The sequence below is a fragment of the Crocuta crocuta genome, unplaced genomic scaffold (genome assembly GCF_008692635.1).
Source record: "Crocuta crocuta isolate KB4526 unplaced genomic scaffold, BGI_CrCroc_1.0 scaffold517, whole genome shotgun sequence".
Lineage (NCBI taxonomy): Eukaryota > Metazoa > Chordata > Mammalia > Carnivora > Hyaenidae > Crocuta > Crocuta crocuta.
In genome coordinates, this window is record NW_027529607.1 from 1,060,154 (window position 1) to 1,085,729 (window position 25,576).

Consider the following 25,576-nt stretch of genomic DNA (forward strand, 5'->3'; position numbering starts at 1 on the left):
CCTTCTCACCTTCCAAAGGGAGGGAACTTATTAATATAGCCACAGGATGCCCTTCAGAGCTCTTGTGGGGGAACAATGGTATGTGGAAAGGCCGATACACTTAAGTACACTTGAAATTTGAACAGAAATTTATTTTTTACTTGATTATATTTAGTGATTTAAGACAAAACTTAGAGTTTATCTTTAATTACTATCTCCCACTTCTTCCTCAGCAAGCCCTATATATCTAACTATAATATATATGTACATATGTATACACATATGCATACATTATATATATGATATATGCATATAAATATGCATATATATATATATACATATTTGCTGATATTGGCCACATCTCTCACACATACAATCCCATTTCACATAACAGTCACAGTGACTATTCACATATAAACTAGGTAAGACAGACCTGATTAAACCTCTTACACCAGCCTCCTTCCCATTGCCTACAATCCAGTCCAATGGTCATCAGTCAGTTTCTTGAACATATTAAGTAGTATTTTAGCCCAACTGAAATGCCTCTTCCTTATACCTTCTTATGCTTCAGTATGAAGCTCCAGGCCCCCTATGATATTTAACCCAGGACAGAATTATAATAATGGGCTCCACCTTACAGTTAATCAAACTATAAAGTTAAGGGCACAACTTTCCAGACTGCAAGGTTTGCCTGGCTGTGAGGAGTTAGAGTCCACTACCAAGTTCGAGGGAAGGGTCTACACAAGAACACCCTAATTTTTTTTAGAATCTTTTTTTTTACAAATAGTCTATTGTCAAGTTGGTTTCCATATAACACCCAGTGCTCATCCCCACAAGTGCCTTCCTCCAAGCCCATCTCTTCCCCTCCCCCCACACCCATCAGTCGTCAGTTTGTTTCTCATCATTCAAGAGTCACTCATGGTTTGCCTATCTCCCCCTCCCCCACCATTTCCCCCCTTCTTCTCCCCCATGGTCCTCCGTTAAGTTCCTCCTAATCCTCCTATACGTGCAAACATATGATATTTGTCCTTCTCTGACTGACTTATTTCACTCAGCATAACACCCTCAAGGTCCATCCATGTTGCTACACATGGCCAGATTTCATTGTTTCTCATTGCCATGTAGTATTCCATGGTATAGATAAACCACATCTTCTTGATCCATTCATCTGTTGATGGACACTTAGGCTCTTTCCATGTTTTAGCTATTGTGGAGAGTGCTGCTATGAACATTGGGGTACACGTGCTCCTATGCCTCAGCATTTCTGTATCCCTTGGGTAAATTCTTAGCAGTGCTATTGCTGGGTCGTAGGGGAGTTCTATTGTAAATTTTTTGAGGAACCTCCACACTGTTTTCCAGAGGGGCTGTACCAATTTACATTCCCACCAACAGTGTAGGAGGGTGCCCATTTCTCCACATCCTCACCAGCATCTCATGTTCTCTGATTTGCTCATTTTAGCCACTCTGACTGGTGTGAGGTTGTATCTCAGTGTGGTTTTGATTTGTATTTCCCTGATGAGGAGGGATGCTGAGCTTCGTTTCATGTGTCTGTTGGCCATCTGGATGTCCTCTTTGGAGAAGTGTCTGTTCATATTTTCTACCCATTTCTTTACTGAGTTGTTTGTTTTTCAGGTATGGAGTTTGGCGAGTTCCTTATAGATTTTGGATATTAATCCTTTATCTGATATGTCATTTGCAACTATCTTTTCCCATTCTGTTGGTTGCCTATTAGTTTTGTGGATTGTTTCCTTTGCCGTGCAGAAGCTTTTAATCTTGATGAGGTCCCAATAGTTTATTTTTTCTCTTGATTCCCTTGCTTTTGTGGATGTGTCAAGTAAGAAGTTGCTGCAGAAGAACACCCTAATTTTTGACACCAACTTCAAATTTGCAAGTTTCTCAAGACCACCCTCAGTTTTAATAGTTTGCTAGAAATTATTTGCTACTTGAGTCTTATAATACTCAACTTACCGAAACTTACACTCATACTTACATGTATTACAGGGAAGAGATACATAAAAATATTAAGGAGGGCACTTGTTATGATGAGCACTGCATGTTGTATGTAAGTGATGAATCACTGGGTTCTACTTTTGAAACCAATACTGCACCATATGTTAACTGACTAGAACTGAAATAAAAATTTGAAAAAAAAAATAGCTATGGAAAGAGATATATAGGGAAGAGGTTGAGAGAGTTCCAAATGGTGATTTCCACTGTCCCCAGGATGCATTACTTTCCTAGCACTGAAATGTGACAGTACACATGGGATATTGTGAATCTGGGAATCTCCTATGAACCAAGATGTCCACAGTTTTTATTGAGGCCTCATTATGCATGCACGATTGATTTATTGCCCATATGATTGACCTGTATCTCCATCAGTCTCCTGCAGGTGGGGCTTGGCCCAAAGCCCCCCACCCTAAATCATATGATTGGTCTTGCTGGTGTGACCAACTCCTACTCTTACACTATTGGGTGTGGCTGGCCCCACTCTGTTAAGACCTAAGAATGATGAAGATTGCTAGAAATGAGGACGTTTTCAACTGGGGAATTGTTAACTGAGAAGATATAGTTAAGGGTATGCCTATATACCAATCCCAGGAACAATAAGCCATTATTACTCTGTAGTCCTATACATATACCAAATTACAATTTACCTTTTCTAGAGTGTGTAAATTGTCTAAATATTTTTTTCTTACTACAATACAATAAAAATTTACAAGAGTTTACTAGAACACTAATGGCATTACAGATGGAGATACTATGTATATAAATTTGTATTTATAGGACAGCTTTATATATATTTATTCACTTAGATAAAAGAATGTATATCATTTTAGCAGTTTCTTATGCTAGTGAATGCAAATATAATTTGATACTGCCAATTCAATGGGTTCCTGGAGGCTCAGTTGGTTAAGCATATGACTCTTGATTTCAGCTCAGGTCATGGTCTCAGAGTTTCTGAGTTTGAGCCCCATATCAGGCTCTGTGGTGACAGGATGAAGCCTGCTTCAGATTATTTCTCTCTGTCTCTGACTGATCCTCCCCTCCCCTGCTCACCCTCTCTATCTCAGAACAAATAAATTAATTTAAAATTTTTATTAAATTGATACTGTCTTTTCAAGACCAATATGATGACTATGTCCAAAATGTTTCTCTCATCAGGCCATGAAATTCTTCTCATCCAGCCGTGAGCATAACATTTTAATAACATCCCATTTCAACATATATAAATGTCAACAAACTAAGTTCTTTATTTTTTATCTTTTGAAATTTTTACTGTTTATTATTTTTATTTCAATTTTATAACTGGCATGTCTTAGTTACTAAAAAGTTGTTCTCCTTTTATATATATAATGGCAATTTATATTTCTATTTTTTCTATTGAAGTATAACCAAGTATTACATTGATTTTAAGTATGTAACATAAAGATTTGATATGTGTACATACATCTTGTAAAATGATTGCCACAATAAGTCAAATTTATATCCATTCCATCAGAGTTATTTTTTTCTTTTGATGAGGGCTTTTAATATTTACTCCCTTAGCAATTTTCAAGTATGCGTATGTAATGCAGTATTATTAACTACAGTCACCATATTGTACTTTATATCCCTATAACTTATTTATGGTATAAATATAAGTTTATACGTATTGACATCCCTTAACCACCCACTTCTCCCCCATCCCCAACCTCTGGCAACTACCAGTCTGTTCTATGTGCCTATAAGCTTGGTTTTGTTTTGTTTTGTTTGTTAAGATTACACATATAAATGAGATCATACAGCATTTGTCTTTGTCAGGCTTATTTCACTTAATGTAACTCCTTCAAGTTCTATCTATATTGTTGCAAATGGCAACATTTTTTTTTACAGCTAAGTAATATTATACACTCACACACACACACACACAGTTTTACTTATTCATCTGCTAATGAACACTCAAGTTGTTTCCATATCTTGGAATATGTTTAACATATGATTTCCATATCATTGTGAATAATGCTGTGATAAACATAGGTATATATATATATATATATATACCTATATATATATAATTGAATATATATATAATTGAAAAAATATATATATAATTGAATATATATATATATAATTGAAATTCTGTTTTCATTTTCTTTGTGTACGTATCCAGAAGTGAAATAGCTGGATTGTATGGCAGCTCTATTTTTAATTTTTTTTATAAACATCTATATTATTTTCTATGGTTAAACAGACTAATTTACGTTCCCAACAATAGTATATAAAGGCTCCCTTTTGCCACATCCTCTCCTTTTTATGATAGCCATCCTAACAGGTGTGACGTGATATCTCATCGTGGTTTTGCTTTGCATTTCCCTGATGATTAGTTAGGTTGAGCATTTTTCAATACTTGTTCACCATTTGTATGATTCTTGGAAAAAATATCTATTCAGAGTTTATGCCGAGTTTTTAACTGAATTGTCTTTTTTTCTACTACGTCATATGAGATTATTACATATTTTGGATGTTAACAGCTTATTAGGTATACAATATGTTTTCCATTCCCTAGCTTGCCTTTTCATTTTGTTGATAATTTCCTTTGCTGTGCAGAAACTTTCTAGCTTGATATAGCCTCACTTGTTTATTTTTGCTTTTGTTGCCTTTTAAAGTCCCATACAAAAAATTCACCTTTAAGAGTAATGTCAAGGNAAAAAAATTAAAGGGAAAAAAATCCTTAGGGGAAAAAAAAAAAGAGTAATGTCAAGGAGCATACTGCCTATGTTTTCTTCTAGGAGTTGTATGGTTTCAGGTATTATATGTATTTATTTCTTTAATATTTATTTTGAGGAAGGGGGAGAGAGAGAGAGAGAGAGAGGGAGAGAGAATGAGCAGAGGACAGGCCAGAGAGAGAGGAAAGAAAGAGAATTCCAAGCAGACTCCTGTGAGACCATGGCCTGATCCAAAATCAAGAGCGGACACCTAATCAAGCACCCAGGTGTCCCCAGGTCTTATATTTAAAGCTTTAATACCTTTTGAGTTAGTTTTTGCATATGATGTAAGATACTAGTCCAGATTCATGATTTTGCATGTGGCTATCCAGTTTTCCCAACACCATTGTTGGAAGAAACTGTCCTTTCCCCATTGTTTGTACTTGGATTCTTTGACATAATCTAATTGCCCATACATGCAGAAGATTATTTTTGGGCTTGCTATTCTGTTCCATTGATCTGTGTGTCTATATAATTCTTCTTTTATAAAATGCTTGTTCTTTCTCTGGCCAAATTTTATAGGGTAATATAGGGTTTTGCTATTTTATATATTAACTCATGAATTACTTATAAATTACATTAGAAATATATTATGTAGAATTAGATTATATTCCTCAGTTTATTATTTTTCTTTGATATTGTTATTCATCTATTTTTCAATACCATCATTTAAAGTTTGTAGCTAGTCAAATCTATTAATCCTCATCATCATCTCCACCTTATATTATCTCTGTTGATGCTTGTAAAAGTTTTCTTTATGCTAAACTTTTAAATATTCACTTGTATTTACTTCTGGTTTTGTATCTCTATGTTCTGTGTTTAACTTTCTTTTAAATCATCTTTTTTAATAATGAAATTTTAAATACATATTGTATAAATAAACCTTGGGCCCCTTATGACCCAATCTCTTTTCCAAGATACCACAATTAAAACCAGAAACCTTAATGAGCGATATAGAGCTTTATACTAAGTCTCCTCAAGGAGATTTTTCTCAGGTAGTCTCATTAAACATCCTATTTATTCAATTCTCCAATTCTCTGAATGTTTCCCTCAAGGGAAATGCTAAAATTTCTCTTTGATAGATTCCCTTCATTCTGTGCTCTTCACCCCCAACATACACCCTTATGCTTCTTTTCAGAACATCATTCACCTGCCTAAAGATAGTTTCTGGACACTCAATCTTTTTTCTCTATTTGTCAAGAGCAGCATGTAGGACCCAGTAAAACAGATAAATCATCACTTGCTCTCACAAATTTCTTTCCAAAAAATGTCATAGATAATAGACATCTTTTTTGTTGCATATAATTGCTAGCATTGTTTACTGAGATAACTATTTTTTCCCATTGACCTATCTGCTCTGTACCTGTAGCATGTCGTAATTATTATAGCTTTATGATTATTTGTGCCAACTCTCTCATTATTCCACTGCTTAAATTGCTTTATAATTGTCACTTGTTTGTTGTTCCAAATGGATGTGAAATATTTGTTTGCTGTTAATAAGTATCCACTTGGAGTTTCAGGGAAATCATATTAAATTATTACACAAAGTTAAGATAAATGCATATCTTTTTAACAATTTTCTCCAATGCATGGTCATGCTACAGCTTTCTATTGAGATTTCATTTATTTCTATTGGTTTCTATTTATAGTTGTAAAGAAAATAGAAATAAAATTAAGGGGAAAGAAATTAATAAGAAAGAAAAATTTGCTAAGATAAAAAGTTGGCAACATTGAACAATTTTCATCGCCATTTATATAATTTGAAGCAGAATGTGATATTTACTTTCACAGCCTAATAAGAGAAATAAAGTTTTTATTCAGTCCATGCACGTTGTTATTATTTTGTTTGGAGTATTGACCTATTATTTTTTAAATGGCTTTTGCTCAGAAAAACAGCAATTAACCTCTTCCCAAATAATTCTCACAAAAATCTTGTAGAAATTATTTGAATTATCTTTCTACAGAAAATATCAGATAGAAATAGGAAGCAGAGGAAAGATTTTGAGGAAAACATGTGATTATTTCACACATGAAATATTTAATAGAATTATTTGAGTATATTTTACTTGATTGTCAAGTAACTTGGAGAAGTAGGAAAGTAGAATTAAATCAAAATTTAAATCAAAATCTGATGCTTTTATAAAGGAGATTTTTTTCTTAATTTTTTTTCTAGTTGTTCATTATTAGTGCACAGAAAAATAACTGATTTTTGTGTCTTGATGATATCCTTCCACTTGGCTGAATTTGATTATTAGCTCTAATGGCTGTGGTTTCTTCGGGGTTTTCTACATATAAGATCATATTATATGTGAACAGAAAATACTTTTTCTTCCTTATTTTAAAGTTGGCTGTCTTTAACTTATCTTTTTTGCCTATTTGCTCTGGATAGGATGTTCAATACTATATTAAACAGAAGTGGTAAAATCAGGCCTCCTTGCCTTAACCATGAACTTAGATGAAAAACTTTCAGTCTTTCACCATTAAGTATGATGTTAAATGTAGGTTTTTCATATGTGGCTTATATTATATAGAGGTAGTTCCTTCTATTCATATTTTCTTGCATGGTTTTATCACAAAGAGGTATTGAATTTTGTCAAATGTGTACTCATCATTAACTAGCATGATCATGTGGGTTTCCCCCACCCTTTCTTTCTTTCTGTTAATGCAGTGTATTGTATTGATTGATTTTCATATGTTGAACCATCCTTGCATTCTAGAAACAAATCTTACTTGGTCATGGTGTAAAACTGTTTTAATGTGCTGATTAATTTGCTAATATTTTGTTGAAGATTTTTGCAGCAGTATTCATTAAATTATTTTTTTTAATTTTTCCTTTCTTCTAGTATCTTTGCCTGGCTTTGGTATTAGGATAATACTGACCTCATAGAATGAATTAGTAAGTATTCCATTTTTTCAGCTTTTAAAAATAGTTTGAGGGGCACCTGGGGTGGCTCAGTCAGTTAAGCGTCCGACTTCAGCTCAGGTAATGATCTCACAGTTCGTGGGTTTAAGCCCTGTGTTGGGCTTTGTGCTGACCGCTAGCTCAGAGCCTTGAACCCGTTTTGAATTCTGTGTCTCCCTCTCTCTCTGATCCTCTTCTGCTCACACACACACACTCTCTCTCTCTCTCTCAGAAATAAATAAAACGTTAAAAAGATAGTTTGAGAAGTATTGGTGTTAATTATTCTGTAAACATTTAGTAGAATTTACCAGTGAAGCCATCTGGTCCTGGGCTTGTTGTTGTTGTTATTGTTGGGAAGTTATTGATTATTAATCCAATCTCATCTATAGGTCTATCCAGATTTTCTATTTCTTCACGATGCGGTTTTTGTAGTTTGTTTAATTCTAGAAATATGATCATTTCATCTAGGTTATCTAATTTTCTGGCATAGAACTATCCATAGTATTCTTTCTTACAATCCTTCTTATTGCTATAACATCAGTAGTAATGTACCCACTTTTATTTCTGATTTTGTTTTTGTCTTGTCTGCCGGGAGCCGCACCGGCCTCTCTGGATGGCAGTCAGAGCAAGGAAACTGGTATCTCCTTCTGCTACTACTGGCTCATGTTGTAAATGAGGCTGCTGCTATTGACCAGGTCTCACAATATTCCAGATCAGACCGATATTCCCCACACAGATTGCTCATAAGGATAGGCATGTCCTTGCCTTTCCAAAGATGATTGTCAAAAGGCTCTTCCTAAAGGTCTTGCAGATCCAAGACTTACATAATAAAGGATGCTTGAGTCTGGCCCTGAGGCAAAGAGCCTAATTTAGAGTTAAGGGCAAATATCTACCCCCACCCATTTGTTTCTGCCTGGAGCATTTTCTGACCTTGTATATACTGATTATTCCCTGTGAAGGAGCCTATTGAGGAACTTCTTTTTGTGATTATGAGAGCAAAGGTATCTCATGAAAGACCTGTTTTTGACCCCTGCTCACAGAGAAGTAACATCACCCTCTTATGCTAAAAACATTGTCTGGTATGCTAAAGATGCCTTCCTTCCCCATAAGATAAGCATCTAAATCCCCTACCTCAATCGCTATTGATAAAGGTATGCATGAGTCTTCTACAAATCTATGTTCTGGGAAATTCTTACATATCAAAGAAGTTTGTTGTCAGAAATCATTGTCTAAGGCAAATGCCACTTCTGTGCCAGTCTCAAAAACACTTAAAATAAAGTTGAGTCCCAGTCGGAGCAGAGATGCCTGCCTGGTGACCAGAAAGAATCTTGGGGCTCTCTTTCTCTCTCTCTCTCTCTCTCCGACACCGTCCATCCTTCAGGGACCCCTGGACCTGCCGGAGCCGCCTCCAACACTTGTCCCTTTTTTTCATAGCTTTTTTAAAGTTTTGCCAAATTTGTTGATCTTTTCAAGGAAAGAAATCTTGGTTTCATTGATTTTCTCTATTGTTTTTCTATTCTCTATTTACCACTGTACTAATCTGTATCATTTCCTTCTTTTGATAGACTTGATTTAGTTTTTGGTTTTTGTCCTTTTTGCACTTCCTTAGGGAATAAAATTAGATTGTTGATTTTTCTTCTTTCTTATTGTAAATGTTTGTAGTTGTAAATTTCCTTCACAACATTGCTTTCACTGTGTCCCATATAGTTTTGAATGTTGTGTTTTCATTTTCATTTGTCTGAAGATATTTTGTAGTTTCCCCCATGCTTTCTTCTTTGATCTATTGGTTGTTTAAGAATATTTTGTTTAGGAGAGCCTGGGTGGCTCAGTCAGTTCATCGTCTGACTCTTGATTTCAACTCAGTTCATGATCTCACAGTTTGTGAGATAAAGCTACTCATGGAGCTCCATGCTGACAGTCAGAGCCTGCTTGGGATTCTCTCTCTCCTTCTCTTTCTATCCCTCCTTTGCTCACTCTCTCTCAAAATAAATAAATGAACTTTAAAAAAATCTTATTTAATTTATACATATTTGTTAATTTTCCAGGTTTCCTTCTGCTGTTAATATCTAGTACAATTTAGCTGTAATCAGAGAAGTTATTTTATATGATTTTTATTTTTAAACCTATTAAGACTTGTTTTGTGGGCCTTACATGGTTTGCCCCGGAGAATATTCCATGTGTTCATTACCTCCTTTCTTAAACTCTTGTCACCAACTAGACCTCAAGACCTAGCCTGTACTGTCCACATGATTATACTCACTAACCTTTGTCTTACATTTTCCCCTAAGCTTTTCTTTCTGGCTTTCCTCTTAACTCAAGCAAATGAAACCTAAACTCACCCACCAGGTAACAGTGACTGCCCTGACAAAATCTTCTGCTGGCCCAGACCTCCCAGACCATTTGAGCTATACCCAACTCATGCCGGCACAGATAGACCATGGAGTGACCTCTGGAATGACCTACAATTTCCTTTACCTCATTATAACACTAAAATTTCCAGCCAAGGAGGATCCTTAACCTAATTTACATAACATACAATGTGTAGGCTCGTTTCCTTAAGGCATACATGCAACCTTATGCCAACCTCCACAGAGGATGACAAGGCTTTCCTATCTAAATATTCATCTTAAGCCTAAACAAAAAGAATACATTCACCATCTCTCCAGGAGTCATTACTTTGGAAACCATTCCTTTGATCTCCTCTGGCTGCGAATAAAAGTTTTCTTTATGTGACTACTCACCTGGTGCAGTTTCTGACTCCCCAAGGAACAAACACATGTTAGTTTGTAACACTCTCTCTTCTTCCTTCTGTGATTACTTGCATAAGATATACCTAACACTATAATCTTTATTGCATCTTGATTAAAAAAGAGGAAAAAAAACATGCGTACTCATTATTTTGCGTGTATCTTTTGCTCGGCTATTTTTTTTAATATCTCTTAAAAATATTACTAATTCTTGGTTTTTAGTGGTGCATTTTCTTGTTAGCGCTCCATTTGTTTTTAAGAAATAATTGAAAGATAGTAATGGCTGGATCCACTTGAAAAATAAATAACCTTAAGTTCTGAGCCAGGAGAATGTGTTAAGATCACCACCATACATACATATCTAATATCTAATAATTAGACATAATTTACATAATATCTAAATGTATATATTATGTTTTTGTTTCTAAACAAATACAAATATCCCCAGGCATAGTTTCTTTATGTCTTTATCCTCTATTACTCTGAGTGAAGTAAAATGAAATAAATCAAATAAAATCAACTATAAGAAAAAAGTAAGCGGGGCGCCTGGATGGCTCAGTCGGGTTAAGCGTCCGACTTCGGCTGAGGTCATGATCTCACTGTCAGTGAGTTTGAGCCCCGTGTTGGACTCTGTGCTGACAGCTAGCTCAGAGTTTGGAGCCTGTTTCAGATTCTGTGTCTCCCTCTCTCTCTGACCCTCCCCTTCTCATGCTGTCTCTCTCTCTCAGAAATAAATACATCATTAAAAATTTTGAAAAAAAAGAAAGAAGTACTACAACTCAGTCATGAATCATTTATAGATTATAAGTAAATTTTAAAGATGCATTAATCAGCTAAATATAAAAGGAACTTCAAATACGTTCAATATTAGATCATGGTAATTAAACAACTAAAACTTTTTTTCAAAAGTGACTTAAGTTGCTTTTCTGGAATTTTACAGACAACGCTAAAGTTACTTTTCAATAGAGGTTTATATTTTCTACCACTAGACAAATATGAAGTCTTGGGTTTTTAATGTCTCCGGTTTTATTATTTATACATTTCACCTGCATATTTTACTCATGACAATTGAAATGTTCAAAAAGAAATATGCAAACTAGATCTTCTGATGACAATTCATTTTATTTGAAAAGATCATATGTTTTAATCCCTAAGGTAACCTCTCAGTCAAAGGCTGAAATAGAACAAGATTTGGATGCCATGTTCTATCAGAATTCAGCACTTACTTATTTTTAAAACACATTATGTTATCTTTTTATTGTGGTATTCAAAATCACTGTGAAATTCCCCTGCAAGTATTCATAAAACTATTTGATCATCTGAACTTATTTCACATAACTTAGCAACAACTTATAAAAGAAAGTGATAGAGAATTGGGGTTCAAATGAATAATCATAGCAAGCAAAACAGTAACTTCCTTATTGTCCTTATTCTTTGTTATTTTCTAGCACCTGAAATACAATATTTACTTGATTTTTCCATAGGTAGGACATCATTACCATCTATCCAATTGGGTATACAAATTACACTTAAAGGATGCAAATTTAATTTTAATATGTATCTATTGATTTCATAAATCATTGTATTTATAATTAAATTGTCATCCAACTGACGCAGGGACACAGAAAAAATGCAACAGCTTAATGAGCTTTCTCTAAGCCATTGCCCACCAGCTTCAAAAGCAGTTCAGTCTAGTCTACATAAAAGAAATACTGCTTTAGACCCTCTGTAAACTATGGATTTACAGTTATAATTATTTTTCTCATTGACTTCTCTATTTTACTAAGGACCCTGCTGTGATTCAGGATCTGCTTTTAGATGCACTTTCATCAGATAGTTTTTCAAGTATATTTGCATATTTCAATTCAATTACATTAAAATTACTTTTAATCTAAACGGCATCTTTTAGTTCTTTTTTCCTCCTTCTAATCTGAATCATTCTACCCTTGTTTGTGTAGAAATTCATGCTGACTTTTTCATTTTTTCCTTATGATTTGAGAAGCAACTTTGATCTATCTAATTAAAACTTCTGTGAGGGACAAAACATAAAATGACTGCCAAGAGGCAGTCTGAAGTTACTTGAAATGATTCAAACATCAATGCTCTAACTTTCCATAGCACCCTCAAGTGTTTGCAAAACCAAGTAAACAAATTGCATGATCTTCCTGAAGTATAATTAGTACTCAGTTATGCTATACACTAGTGCTTTGGTAAGCCAATCTGATATACAGCCATTCTAAGATGTTAGCAAAACAATTCTGATGGTAGGCTGTCTATAGATAAATATTGTGTGGGTGGAACAAAGGACTTTAAAGAAAGGAAACAGGATAAAACAGATTGCAGACTTTACTCCCACTTAGAAAAAAGGGAAAAGGAATAAAAATAGGCGGAGAAATCTAGGCTGACATAAACATTAAATAGAGGAAAAGAGCCAAGTCCCAGAAGAATGTTGATAAGAATGAAAATAGAGATATTTTTAAAAATGTAAATCTAGAGCTATTGCTTAAATTTCCTGTCCATAGATAGCTTATTTCCTTCTATGAAGTACTGCAGTATCGCTGAGTGAGTAAGCCAAATGTAAATGAGGCTATTGAAGCATAAATGGAGACTAAGAGGTGAGAAAATGTTATGCTAATAATCAAAGAGGTCTCTGAAGGTCATGGCGAAAAAGTACATAAGGGCCAAGATAGAGTTATCCATTTGGTCTCTGGGACTTGCTAGAAATTATTCTAATATACAAGAAAAAACAGATTCCTAGTACTTTTAAAAAAGCCTATTTATATAAACTGAATAACATGTTTTTCCAGAATAGAAATTCACAGACAGTATAATTCTTTAGAACTATAATACATATTCATTATCTCCATTGTATCAGAAGGCATAGCCCTACCATTAGACAATTGTAAACATTTAATTTTGGGAATTTAAACTCAAGAGTGAAGCATTTATTGAAAAGGTAGTTTTAAAATAATAATCATTTTACTGTGTGTTGAATATGACAGTCATTATGTTGTTTTTATACACCCAATCATGGGCAAGTCTACATCTACACTTTTCTAAGACATGATATGGTTGTGGATGCATTTTGTATTGGAAAATGCTTTATTGTTTAGGTAATCAAATTAATGAAATGTGCACCTAGAGATACACACATATTTTATTCTATTATGTCAGTCAAAAATCTGAAAGGTTTTATGTTGGGTTTATCTTGGCTTTGTGTATAATTTCTTAACTTGGTGACTATAATAATCATTTTGATGCATGCAGGCTGGTTCCAAGGACCCAGTTGGGGTCCCACAGGACCAGCTAAGAGGGTCGTTGGTTTCACACAGGATAGAAATCAAATGCAAGCCAGCGGGACATGAAAGCAGAGTTTTATTGAAGATAGAGAGAGAGAGAAGGAGCAGCCAGGAGACTCAGAAAGGAAAGGAGGGAATCTCATTTTTGCTTGGGACCTGGGGTTTTTATTGGCAATTACATTCTGATGCATATGTCCTTTCAGGCATCCAGGACCTGTTCAGAACAACCACAGGGTCCAGATGTCCTTCATAAGTCATTCATTCCCTGAAGCCAGGGGTCTTGAACTTAAGATATCTAGCACCAGTGGTCTGGAATAGGCACATGATGGATCTGCCTGGTCATCCCTTAGATACCATCTAGTGTGCTGGAAGACACCAAAGCTATTGTTCCTCTTTTGTCCCTTACAAGAAGGACATACAGTAAGCCATGTGTAGGGCAGGGGTGCGGGTCCTAACAAGAAGAGAAGCAGGAAATGAAGCAACGGGAAAAACAAAACAACTTTTTCTTTCATGAGGTCCCTTCGGTTTCCCTGTCTCAACTTCAAAGATTATATTCATAAAATACAAACTGCTAAATAAAAAAATAGTTGATGTATTCTTTTGAGCTTCCTTAATCATTAAAGTGGATCAATTGCATAGATAATATAATCAGAGTAAATGGATTTTAATTCAGGGTAAAATATTCTCATGTCTAAAGGCCATAGTATTACTCTTATAAAATGATAAAATAATAAAAATAATTGAAAGAAACAATGTTAATTAAAATGAAATATAATGATTAACAAACCAAAATGAATATATTTTTCTGTATAAGAACTTTATTATGGAAAAATAAGTGAAAGCCAGAACACATAAGCTAATAAGTGAAGTATGCTATATTTTCACCTGATAAAGAACACAACAAAATATAATTACAAAACAATGCACTTTTGTTCCATAAATCAGGGTGTCTCACGTAAGCAATTGTGCTGTTTATTCCATTTACATTTGAACTAAAAATTCCAGCTTCTGTGAGTTAGAAAACATCATAATTCCATATTTTTATATTTTACTTTTTTAAGGAATGTCATAGTATTTTTTAGCAGTTTTATACCATGCTTAACTTTATACTTTCCCCAGCATCGTTTGTTCATTTCACTGCACTTCACCCATTTGGAGAACTAACAGTACACTTAAAAGTCTTTGCAGCTTTGGCAAATGGAAGTTAGTATTTCATTTTAGTGTATATTTATTTTTTTTAAATTTTTTATTTATTATTTCTAGGAGAGAGAGACAGAGACAGCGTGAGCAGGGGAGGGTCAGAGAGAGAGGGAGTCACAGACTGAAACAGGCTCCAGGCTCTGAGCTGGCAGTCAGCACAGAGCCCGACGCGGGGCTCGAACCCACGAACGTGAGATCATGACCTAAGCGAAAGTCGGACGCCTAACCGACTAAGCCTCCCAGGCGCCCCTAATGTATATTTCTTTGATCACTGATAAATTGAGTGCATTTTCTTTCTTTTTAAATTTTATTTGGGAGAGAGAGAGAAAGAGAGAGTGAGAGCATGAATGGGGGAGACATGCAGAGAGAGAGAGAGACCCATGCTCAGTGCAGAGCCCCACATAGTGCTGGATCCCACCATCCTAGGATTATGACCTGAACCAAAGCCAGAAGCAGACGCTCAACAAAATGGGACACCAAGGCGCCCTGAACATATTTTCATATGATTGTTATTCATGTGATATTTCCTTCCTAGAAATTATTTGTTCCTGCTCTTTGCTCACATTTTGTGTTGAAGTCAAGTTTTATTCTTTTAAGTTTTCATTTTAATTCCAGTTAGTTAACATACAGTGTTATATTAGTTTCAGGTGTGCAATATAGTGGCTCAGCAATTCCATACAACACCCAGTGCTCATCACAGCAAGTGCCTTCCTTAATCCCCATCACCTATTTCACCCATCTTCCCATGCCCTTCCTTTTTTGCTAACCATTTGTTCTCTAAAATTAAGAGTCTGTTTCTTGGTTTCTCTTTCTCTCATTCTTTTTTTCCCTTTACTTTTAAATTCCACATATGAAATCATATGGATTTGTCTTGCTCTGATTTATTTTGCTTAGCATTATACTCTCTAGCTCTATCCATGATCTTTCAAATGGCAAGATCTCATTCTTTTTTCTTTTTTTGGCTGAATAATATTCCAGTATTATTCCAGTGTGTGTGTGTGTGTGTGTGTGTGTGTGTGTGTGTGTAAAGAAAAGGTGATATATATTCCTCTCCTTTATCCACTCATCAATGGATGGACACTTCCATATGGGCTGCTTCCATATCTTGGCTATTGTAAATAATGCTGCTATAGGTATGCATGTATCCCTCTGGATACATGTTCTATTTTTAACTTTTTGAAGAAACTCCATACTGTTTTCCATAGTGGTTGCACTAGTTTTCATTTCCATCAACAGTACATGAATTGTTCCTTTTTCTCCACATCCTCGCCAACACCTATTTTTTCTTGTGCTGTTGATTTTAGCCATTCTGACAAGTGTGAGGTGATTTCTCATTGTAGTTTTGATTTGTATTTCCCTGATGATGAACACTTTTTGTGTATCTGTTGGCCATCTGTATGTCTTCTTTTTTTTTTTAATTTTTAATGTTTATGGCCTTTCTTATTTGACGTCTTTATAAAAATATTTTTTAATGTTTATTTTATTTTTTGTGAGAGAGAGAGACAGAGCATGAGCAGGAGAGGGGCAGAGAGAAAGAAGGAGACACAGAATTGGAATCAGGCTCTAGGCTCTGAGCTTTCAGCACAGAGCCCAATGCTGGGCTCAAACTCAGGAGTGTTTGAGCAGTGAGATCATGACCTGAGCCAAAGTGGGACACTTAACAGACTGAGTCACCCAGGTGTCCCCTGTATGTCTTCTTTAGACAGATTTCTGTTGTCTTCTGCCCATTTTTAAAATGATTTATTCAGTTTTGAAGGGTTGAGTTTTATATATTCTTTATATATTTTGAATACTAATCCTTGATCATATATGTCATTTGAAAATATCTTCTCCCATTCCATAGGTTGCCTTTTAGTTTTGCTGATTGTTTCTCTGACTGTGCAAAAGATTTTATTTTGATATGGTCTCAATAATTTATGTTTGCTTTTGTTTTCCTTGCCTCAGGGGATCTATTCAGAAAAGAGTTGCTATGGCCTATGTCAGAGAAATTACTACCTGTGCTCTTTGCTAGGATTTTTATGGTTTCAGATCTCACACTTAGGCCTTTAATCTATTTTAAATTTATTTTTGTGTGTGGTATAAGAGAGTGGTCCAGTTTCATCTTTTTGCATGTTGCTATCCAATTTTCCCAACAGCATTTGTTGAAGAGACTATCTTTTTCTCATTGGATATTTCTGCTGCTTCATTATCGGTGTACATAATTCCATATTTTTTATCATGTGCTGACCCAATCTAAACCTTTTCAGTTCCATTTTTAAAAATATGTGAAATAATAGCTGGTAAATATTCTTGAATAAGAATGATTTCTAGTTAGGATTTAAAGTAAAGGCAACTTTCATCAACAAATGTTGTATGCTATTTATTTAATTTTCTTTTACCTTAATTCCAAGGCATACTTCTGATCCCACATAATTTACCAAGAACCTAACTATTTTGTTAGTATTTATTTTTGAGAAAACAAATTTGAGAAATTTATCCGGGAAACTAATATTAAATAAGTAACCATGATATCCTTTATATTATTGTGTTAGTTTGTTTATTATATAGAAAATTAACACATTCATTATATATATTCATGAATTAAAGAGAGGCAAGGAAATTAAATTTGTTCTAGAAATACCGTTTAATCAGGATCTTAAAAATTATACAGACACCCACCATTGTGCATATCATGGGGAATTAGAAATTACCCCCTCCTTTTGGCAGTCATTGGTCAGAGATCATATCGTGTGTGTGTGTGTGTGTGTGTGTGTGTGTGCGCGCACGCGCTGGGGTTTTTTGTTTGTTAGTTTTTTTCCTCAAAGCAGACATGGAAATATAAACTGGAGCGGAGATAATTATTTTGGTATAAATGTCATGATGGAAACGTGAGTAAAGGATAGGGAAGAGAAGGTAGTCATACAGAGTGCATTTCAGTTGGCTATTATGATCTGCAAATTGAATTTTTAAAAATTTTTTAAATTTATTCTTGAGAGACACAGAGCATGAGCCAGGGAGGGGCAAAGCAAGAGAGGGACACAGAATCTGTTGCTGGCTCCAGGCTCTGAGCGGTCAGCACAGAGTCCGAGTGGGGCTTGAACTCACAAGCCGTGACATCATGACCTCAGCCGATGTCAGATGCTTTACTGACTGAGCCACCCAGGTGCCCCACATTGAATTTAATCCACTGAGGAAACTCTAGAAAGTTATATGACTCAAGTTATATCACTTGAGAGACAAAGGAACTATATATTTATCCATCCACTCCCAGGGTATGGTGAAGCCCACAAACATTCCCAGCATGAAAAGTTCACAGACAAAAGCCTTATGTGCTTCCAGAAAAAGCCCTAAGGTACAAAGATGCAGAGATTGGCACTGGAAACTAGGCATAATATACTGAACTGCTTGTAGCATTGGGCAAGGCATAACAATAAAAGCCACTGTCTTTTTTTTTTTTTTTTAATGTTTCATTTATTTCTAGGAGAGAGAGAGAGAGAGACAGCGTGAGCAGGGGAGGGTCAGAGAGAGAGGGAGTCACAGACTGAAACAGGCTCCAGGCTCTGAGCTGGCAGTCAGCACAGAGCCCGACGCGGGGCTCGAACACACGAACCGCGAGATCATGACCTAAGCGAAAGTCGGACGCTTAACCGACTAAGCCACCCAGGCGCCCCAAAAGCCACTGTCTTTACCTTACATTATTCAGGCCTTGTATTAAATGCCCAACTCTCTTAATATTATTGCTTCTTAACTGTTTGTTGTAATTAAAAACAGCAACAACCAACAACACAAATTATAAGATGATGCAACCATCTGCTACAGTTGGTCCTGAGGTTGGCCACAGCTTATATTCTTTACATTCGTCTTCTCCTGCTCATGTTAGATTTCTCTCAACCTGAGTCAGCACTTTAGCTGGCACAGTGTGATAAATCATGCTTTCATGCCTGAGGGTTCCAATCCTTTGGTTATCATGTCTTTGTCAGATTGTGTTTCCTGCAATTGCCACTTAAGATTCGACTCAATGAAAGCATTAAGAGTTCCCCCAAGGAATCTCCTTAGCTCTAGATATACCCTTACCTACCACCATTACATAGCAGCAGCACCATATCTTCATGATAAATGTGGTCAGTTATTTCTGCCAGTAGTAATTTTTTTTTTGAGAAAGAGAAGGAAAAAGAGAGTAAAGGGAAGGGAGAGAAAGAGAGAGAGAGAGAGAGANGAATCTTAAGCAGGTTCTGTACTGGGCATGGAGCCCAACATGGGCTCAAACTCACCAGCCTGAAATGATGACCTGAGCCAAAATAAAAAGTTGGTCGCTGAACCAACTGAGCCACCCAGGTGCCTCTTTTGATTGTTGTTTTATTGGCATAAAGAGCTCTAAATAACTAAGTTGATAATTTTTTCAATGTTTTATTTATTTCTGAGAGAGAGAGAGAGAGAGCGAGAGCATTAGCAGGGGACTGTCAGAAAGAGAGGGAGACACAGAATCTGAAACAGGCTCCAGGCTCTGAGCTGTCAGCACAGAACCCGACACGGGGCTCAAACCCATGAACCATGAGATCATGACCTGAGCCGAAGTTGGACACTTAACCGACTGAGACACCCAGGCACCCCGATAATTTTAAGTTTAGTGAAATCCTACATATATTCTTGAGTAAATATTCCTCTCCTCTCAGAACTAATACCTCTAGTTCTGAATGCTAAAAGTTGCTTAATGGGGCAAAAAGTACTCAATTGTGTCACTAACAACAATGGTGAAAAGGCACTCAAGAAAGGTATTGTATACATTAGGAATATTACACTTATTATGTTCAAATGATTCTGTGGACATTGTACTCATTATTGTACCACCTTTGCCATATTGTGTATTGCTTTCCCAAGATACTGTTCATGATCCTATTATAGTAAATCGGTCAACTTGTCCCTGAGTAAATTTGTTGGCAAGGGCACCGCAGACAGAAAAGGAAAACACAAATATGTAGCCACATCGATATCAAAGCAAAAATTGCAACAGACAATGTTAAAAAAAAAAAAAAAAGCAAAGAAGACCTTATTCAAGAATACTGCAATAGGGAAGGAGACTGAATTCAAGTCCACTAAAACAAAAGGCTGGAGAGTTTTTATGCATTGGGATGAACTAGGAGAAAAGTATCAGAGGAGCTTGGAGTTGGGGTTATCAGTGGTATACGTCCAGCACATTGAGTTATTTCTGAGTTTGCAAATGTTTTTCTCTGTGTTCAGTCTATCTACGTTTGTTAATTGCTGCTAATTGAAGTTAGGTTCCTAGTCTCCTTCAGAGACTAGGTAACAGGAGAGTTATCTCCTTTGATGTTTACATTTCAAAGAGATTATTCCTAGGTCCTTAGACAGATATTTCCTGAGTTATAAAACTGGAAAGAGTTTGGGAGAAAATTTACATACATATCAAAGGAACTTAACAAATTTTATAATTGAAAGTTTTCTGGGGCACCTGGGTGGCTCAGTCGGTTAAGAATCCGACTTCAGCTCAGGTCATGATCTCACAGATCTTGGGTTTGAGCCCCGCGTCGGGCTCTGTGCTGACAGCTAGCTCAGAGCCTGGAGCCTGTTTCAGATTCTGTGTCTCCCTCTCTCTCTGCCCCTCCCCTGCTCATGCTCTCTCACTCTCTCTCTCAGAAATAAATAAAACATTAAAAAAAATTTTTTTAAGTAAAAAAGAAAGTTTCCTGAAGTAACTACAAAAAAAGAAATGTTAGGGGCCTATCATCTGGAAGAAACCTGTCTGAAGTTTAGCCAAACTGAGGGTAGCTTTAAGGTAGGTCTTGATCACCCAAGATATATGTCAATCCAAAATGGATGAATTCATTGTCATTGAAGAGTAGAAAGGATCCAATGTAATCAATCGATCCACATTCTGTTACATTGGCTAACGGAACTCCTCAAAGAATGATGCCATACCTAAGGCTTATTCTCTACTGCTAATTGATTGAGCATTCAGCATTCAGCGGCAATATTGGCAATATTACAGGCTCAGTTGAGAGGGAGCCCAGGCATATTCACTGTGCCAACTATAATGGATTTTCTTCTCCTTAGGACTAAATGTAGGTGATAGGATGAAAAATGATAGGAAATTTTTGCTGCTTTCTATTTTTTGTTTGTTTTTGTGTTTTATTATGTTAGCAAAGCTGCAATTAGTAAACAGGCACTACATCTTTGCTCACTTATTGCAGGTCTATTTGTAGGATTCATTCTCCCCTGAGTTGCTTGTCCAGGTATGCTTATACTGATACTATTTTATAGATAATTTTGATCAATTAACTGATGAAGCTAATTTCAGGGTTGGGAGATGTTTCAAAGCTGTGCTATAGTCCCTTTAATGGCCATGCATTTTTAAATTCATTTTGACTCCTTGTGCATAGATCTTCCAACTTTCAAGCCAAAGTACAGAACCTCCCCACTCTTGATTCCTAGAAACCTAGAATTCGCAGTAGGATTTAATTAATTAATTACATTCTATCACAATAAGAATAGATGCATATGCATTATGATTTCATATTCAAGAATATTTTTGATGTTTTATGTTGATGTTTTGATATTTTGTAACATTCTTCTTAATAGCCAAAATTCCAAATAACCCAAATGTTAACGGCCAGTTGACTTTATATATAAATTTTGGTATGTTAGTAAACAAGATGTGAAAATACATGAACTACAGAGAAATAACTAAAAAATGAGGAGGGATCATGCAAACAGCATATCAAGTAACAGCATGTCATTTGGTCAGACCCAAATGAATAGATGCTATATGATTCCAAGGTAAAATACAAAGCAACCAATGGGGCACCTGGGTGGCTCAGTTGGTTAAGTGTTCAACTTTCGCTCAGGTCATGATCTCACAGTTTGTGAGTTCCTAGCCCCTCGTCAGGCTTTAGGCTGACAGCTCAGAGCCTGGAGCCTGCTTTGAATTGTTTCCTTCTGTCTCTGCCCCTCTTCCACTTAAGTTCTGTCTCTCTCAAAAATAATTAACATTAAAAAATTTTTTTAAAGTACAAAGTAGCCAAGACTATGGTATTGTGTTAGAATTCAAGATAGTGTCTATTTTGAAGAAAGATAGAAGGTCTGTGATTGGAAGGAACATTAGAGGGACTTCTAGAATGCTGGCAGAGACCCATTCTTTACCTATTTGTGATTACACAGAAATTTGTGTGAAAATCATCGAGCTGTATTATCATTTAAAAAAAATTTAATGTTTATTTATTTTTGAGAGAAAGAGATACAGAGTGAGCAGGAGAGGGGCATAGAGAAGGGTAGACAAAGAATCTGAAGCAGGCTCCAGGCTCTGAGCCGTCAGCACAGAGCCCAACACGGGGCTCCAACTCAAGAATGTAAAATCATGACCTGAGCAAAAGTCAGACACTCAACCGACTAAGCCACCCAGGTGTTGGAGGCAGGCTCCAGCAGGTCCATGGGTCCCTGAAGGATGGACAGTGTCAGCAAGGGAGGGAGTGAGAGAGCCCCGAGATTCTTTCTGATCACCAGGCAAGCATCTCTGTCCTGTCGGTTTTGGTGTCTATTTATAGGTCAAATGTTAACATGGCATCAGAAAACGGAATTTTTACAATAGATGGTTCTCTGTGATAAGATGTTCTTGGAAATGTACAGAAACAAGTGTTACAGAAGTCTTCTTGCAGAACTGCCCCAATTATAGTGAGGTTGAGTAACTAAGAAAATAACAGGGTGTTCACATTTTAATAACGCTAAGATTAAGTCACAGGTTTGTAGATACTCCTATCCATCCGCATCACAGCTGTCAGGGTAAGGGAAGGTGTTTGTGGAATATAGGCCTTAGGGAAGGGGCTGCTATACACCATCAGTTAGCAAAGGTGTGTGTAGTAACTTATCTTCTGCCCTTATCTGTTCCTTCTCTCTTTGCCCGGCTCTTTGTCTCCGGGCAAGACTTGATTTTCCAGTTATATGCTTTATGGCACTGGAGAGCCAAACATAACTTTAAAGAGTTTAGCTCATTTCCAATACATAGAATAGCCTCTTCGAATGCATTTACCTTTGTGTCCAGTTTTATGATTTCTTGAATAGCTAGGGCATGACAGACATTTTTGGTTAGCTGATTTACACGTTGAGCTGTATGAACATCTTGGACTAACACAACAGTAGAAACAGAATTGTACATGTAAAGGTCAATCTTTTATGAGTAAGGGTCATTAGCCTGTTCATAGCTCAAGGGAAAGTATGGAGGGAAACAGGACCTTCTGGAGACACGATGTCTGTTCCCATAATCAAAAGAAGTTTCGACAATAAGTTCCTTCACAAGGTGCAATCATCATACCAGGGCCAGAATAAGGGGACATGTCACTCCCCATATTGATTAACAAGGTACCTTAGGGGTCGGTGCTCAAGCAGAAATAATTGAGTGGGGGGTGGATATCGGTCGTCATCTGATTGGCAAGAGACCATGCAAACTTGCTTTAACCTCACCAGGAGTTTTCTCGACTAGTGGGCTCAGAATGACTCCCAACACCCAGGTGCCCCTGTATGATCATGTTTTTATAGTTTAACATGTATTATGACTCACAAAAAAAAGTTTTTAAATTGAGATGTCATAGTTGTACATGCAAATCATTAGATCCCAAAACATGGTTAAGAGTTGTTTTTAGAACTTAGTAAAATTTAGTTTACTTGAATTTTTCTTTGTTCACCAAACAAACATGTATGTTTGGTGAACAAATTTGTGAATTTTTCACCAACAAATTGGTGAATTTTTCTTTGTTCACCAAACAAACATATATGTTTGTTATATGTTTTATAATATTATAAGAATAAAATGTATGGAAATTTTCCTCTGAAATTAACTTGTATTAATTAAATATGTTTTCTGATAACCTAATTTAATTTAATTTCTTTTTTTTTCTTTTTTTTTAATTGGTCATTAAGGTCTTTTTTTTTTTTTCCTTTTGTACACAAAACAATCAGGGATCTTATCTTTGGATATCTCTGAGATTGCACTGTGGATATACATGACTCCATATACATGATGATAAACAAGGGAAGAGAAACAGTGATTTGGGTCAATCATATGATTATAGACAGAGCTGGGTTTTCCAAGAGAGTTCCAGAGGTCTAATCAGCCAAATAGTGACTAAAGGGCTCAGAAGCTTGCCTGCCCTGAGCTTACTTAGCTACAGGGTTTCAGAAGTTCCTACCAGCAAACTTGGCCTTACTGCCCAGTTCCTCTTGATTTCCGAAGTGGTGGTTGTACTTGGCCAAGTGCTCAGATCAGCAAGGTATACCAGTCTTGATCTGCTCTGAGAAGAGCCCCAACATCATGCAGGTAGTGAAGGTGTCTTTAATCGCTTCAGAGGGATGAGACACCATGAAGCCCCATGCATTTCTGGGACCAACTTTCATGCCTGAAAAGACTTGGTTCTAGAGCCAACGTGGTTCACTTTAAGCAGGAGGCAGTGCAAGATTTCCTTGATGAAGAACTTGTGCAGGTGGGTTCAGCTTGTCAGAGGTGATGTACCTACTGGATTCATCCAGCAACTTGAAGTCCAGATCACACTTTCCTTGCCCTGAAGAACTCCAAAGTAACAACATCCATGCCGATGGCAACCTTATGTGTGTGAGTGGCTATCTCAATCTGATTCTTCAGCAGCCACAGGGTTTCTTTATTTCCTGGGATGTTAGGAATAAGCATGCTTCCATCTGGTACATTTTGCGGGATCTTTCCTGTATTTCTTCTTAACGACTCCTGAGGTTGTGGTGAACTTCCATCTGATTCACATGGCTTTCTTGACATTTACTGCACCAAATGAGAGGATCTTAACTCCTGTATGGACAGGTCTTTGCCAGCACTGTTGATCATACTGATGACTTCAAAATTGCCAGCCAAGTCAGCAATTCAGCATTGTGGAGTGACAGGGGCACCCATTGTCAACAGCTCCAGCTTTGAAGATAGAGAAACTCATGGAAGGGAGTTACCATCATGTTTAGACTTATTTTCCTTTTTTTAAAAAATGTTTTATTTATTTCTGAGAGAGAGAGAGAGAGAGAGAGAGAGAGAGATACAGCATGAGCAGGGGAGGGTCAGAGAGAGAGGGAGACACAGAATCTGAAACAGGCTCCAGGCTCTATGCTAGCTGTCAGCACAGAGCCTGATGCGGGGCTCGAATCCAGAAACCAAGAGATCATGACCTGAGCTGGTCAGACGCTTAACTGACTGGGCCACCCAGGTGCCCCTAGACTTACTGTCTATTCCATCTGTCTCTATCATCAGTTTCTCAATCTTCTACTGTTCAGGTTCTTGCTAAGCAGAGTAGGTGCTATAGTTTTATTGATGTGCTCAACAGCCTTTGAGATGCCTTTCCCTTATTGTGTATCTTATCATTGTCAAGGAACTCTAAGGCCTCATAAACACCAGCTGAGTCAATGTTGAGGTACAGAGATCAACCTGAACAGTGGGATTCCCATGAAGGTGAAAGATCTCTTTGGCATAGATCTTGAGAATAGACATGGTTAATTACTGGCTGCTGGATCTTATCATCGGGGAACAGGAAAATGGGAGCTGTAGAAACTAAGGGTGACTATTAAGCTGCAAGGTCTGGGTGCACCAAGTTCCCCCTGAGCTCCAGTCTGTGCTGTCTGCCCCAGTGACCTGCCCTGTTCCCAGAGACCTGATCATTTTATTTTTAAATGTAAACTTACAACATAAAGCCATTTTATATCTCAATA

General features: G+C 36.5%; 1 pseudogene; it reads right to left on the reverse strand.

The window, feature by feature from the left end:
* Positions 1–24,016: 24,016 nt before the first annotated feature.
* Positions 24,017–24,710, reverse strand: LOC144229821 (alpha-enolase pseudogene; annotated as a pseudogene).
* Between the last annotated feature and the right edge of the window lie 866 nt (positions 24,711–25,576).